This window comes from Octopus bimaculoides, chromosome 26 (assembly GCF_001194135.2).
Source record: "Octopus bimaculoides isolate UCB-OBI-ISO-001 chromosome 26, ASM119413v2, whole genome shotgun sequence".
Classification (NCBI taxonomy): Eukaryota; Metazoa; Mollusca; class Cephalopoda; order Octopoda; family Octopodidae; genus Octopus; species Octopus bimaculoides.
This window is the reverse complement of record NC_069006.1, coordinates 11,569,742-11,572,250: the sequence shown is the minus strand read 5'-3', so window position 1 is coordinate 11,572,250 and position 2,509 is coordinate 11,569,742. Positions and strand designations below refer to the sequence as shown.

Here is a 2,509-nt window from a genome sequence, read left to right as displayed (position 1 = left end):
TATATATATATATATATATATATATATACATATATATATGTATGTATATCCATTTTTCTGTTAACATGGGTTGTTGAATAGTTCAACAGGAACTGACAAGCGAGATGACTGCACCAAGATCCAACGGCATGGACTCTATAGCTGGATGCTGTTCCTAACACCAACCACTTTACAATGCACATGTGCATACACACACACACACACACCTTTTACACAGACACTGAAATATAACTATACTGGAGTAGAACCATCACATGAACCTCAGTACTCCTATTTTACTAATCACTCAGTCAAACTGCTAAGTTACAGTACATAACAGACAACATACACATTCACCTACACTACAGGCTCTTCTGAAAAATTTGAATCAACCCAAAGTTATAGTAAGAGACACCTGCCCAAATGTCATGCAGATAATACATTTAGATGTTGCAAGGACTATATTATCCAATGTAGTCCAGATTACAATAGGGTCCGATTTGAGAAGAGGTTCTGCTTACAGGTCAAGTGACTACACAGCTACCCATATTGATAACAAATGCATCTAACTTATGTACCTCACAGTACTTTGACAAGTTTTCTGTACGAGTTATTTCTCTTTGAAAGCGGAGGCAGTGTACATGGCCTCTGTGTGTGTGTTTGTGTGTGTGTGTGTGTGTGTATAAAATAGCTAGCTTGGAAACAAGTGAGGGCTTTGAACTTAATTTTGTCTGACCCATGCAAGCATGGAAAAATGGACATAAAAATCGAGATATTTCTTGAGTCCTAGAACACATAAGGATGGTTACCTAGTTTCCATAGGGTATCAATGGAACATTCCCTGAAAAGGACACCAGTTCATTGCTCTCTCTCTCTCTCTCTCATATATATATATATATATATATATATATATACATACACACACACACACATTCATACATATGCACACAAAAACATTAAAATACCACATGATCAGTATCTGTAATGAGTTAAAGATCAGGATGAGGAGTTGCAAGCAATTTCAACAAATTGCTAAAGATGCAATTCTTTCATTAACATTTCCTAGACGAAAGTATCCAACTATACTTTTAAGATCTGAGGGATAGGCACTGAAGAATCTTGGCACAGATCTTAAAGAAACTACCTTTAGTCACAAGATGATGATAACGGCAATTTAGCAAATACACACCCACACACATAATTAGGTGCATAAACAAGAGAAAGGGTACTCAATACCTGTGTAGAGTGTATTCAGTCAAAAGATGATAATTTGCTCTATTATCACTCATTCAGTCAGTATCTCTAAGACATATTCCAAGTTTCGAAACTCTTTAAACAAATTCACACTATTTATTTATTTATTTTTATGGCATTGCTGCCTGAAAGAATGCAGGAAGCAAAGGAAGGGAGAAAACTGAGCAGTGAATCATCTGCTTCAAATAGATATTGTTTATCTTTTACTTCTTTCAGTCATTAGACTGCAGCCAGGTTTTATTCAAATGAATCGAACCTTGTACTTACTTTTTAAAGCCTGGTACTTAGTTTATCAGTTTCTTTTGCTGAACCACTAAATTCCAGGAATATAAACAAACTAACACCAGTTGTCAAGCAGTGGTAGGGGACAAACACACACATATATATACATTTATGACCAGTTTCTTGCAGTTTCCATCTACGAAATCCACTCACAAAGCTTTGGTTGGCCAGAAGCTATAGTAGAAGACGCTTGACCAAGATGCCACGCAGTGGGACTGAACCCGGAACCATGTAATTAGAAAGCAAATGTCCTATTACACAGCCATACCTGTGCATGTGTGTATAGGGAAAGAGATGGCTGTGTGGTAAGTAACTTGCTTCCTAACCACAAGCTTTTGGGTTCAAGTCCCACCAAACAGGGCAAGTGTCTTACAGCTCCAAGCTGACCAAAGCCTTGAATGGATTTAGAAGCAGAAACAGAAAGAAGCCCATCATATAATATTTGTATATACACTTCTCTGAAAATCTCTGAGTTGCAAGCAATGATGTTGCTGTTATTTCCCTTAAATCATCTGCTGGCTTTGCACCTTCAAAAATATATGGAGTAAGATCGCTCACTTGGAAAGCTGGTGAGTGTTAGAAACAGGAAGGGCATTTAGCTGTAAAACAATGCCATAATATATTCAGCAAACCTAAGCTTGCATGGAAAAACATGTATATATACACACACACACACACGCATAATCATCATTTAATGTCCATGTTTGATGCTGGCATGGATGAGACTATGTGTGTGTGTGTGTGTGTGCAATATGTATAAGTGTGTGTATGAAGATATATATATATATAGATATATATATATATATATATATATATGGAAAAAGTGCCACACCCTAACAGTTGAGGGAACCCGTGGAAGAGGTAGGCCCAGGAAGACCTGGGCTGAGGTGGTGAGGCAAGACCTTCGTACATTGGGCCTCACCGAGGCGATGACTACTGACCGAGACCTTTGGAAATGTGCTGTGCGTGAGAAGACCCGGCAAGCCAAGTAAGA

General features: G+C 37.9%; 1 protein-coding gene across 1 annotated transcript in view; it reads right to left on the bottom strand.

Annotated features, from left to right (window-relative positions):
• Nucleotides 1-2,509, bottom strand: part of LOC106883341 (transcription initiation factor TFIID subunit 10) — a 95,348-nt gene that overhangs the window by 82,166 nt on the left and 10,673 nt on the right. The window lies entirely within an intron of this gene.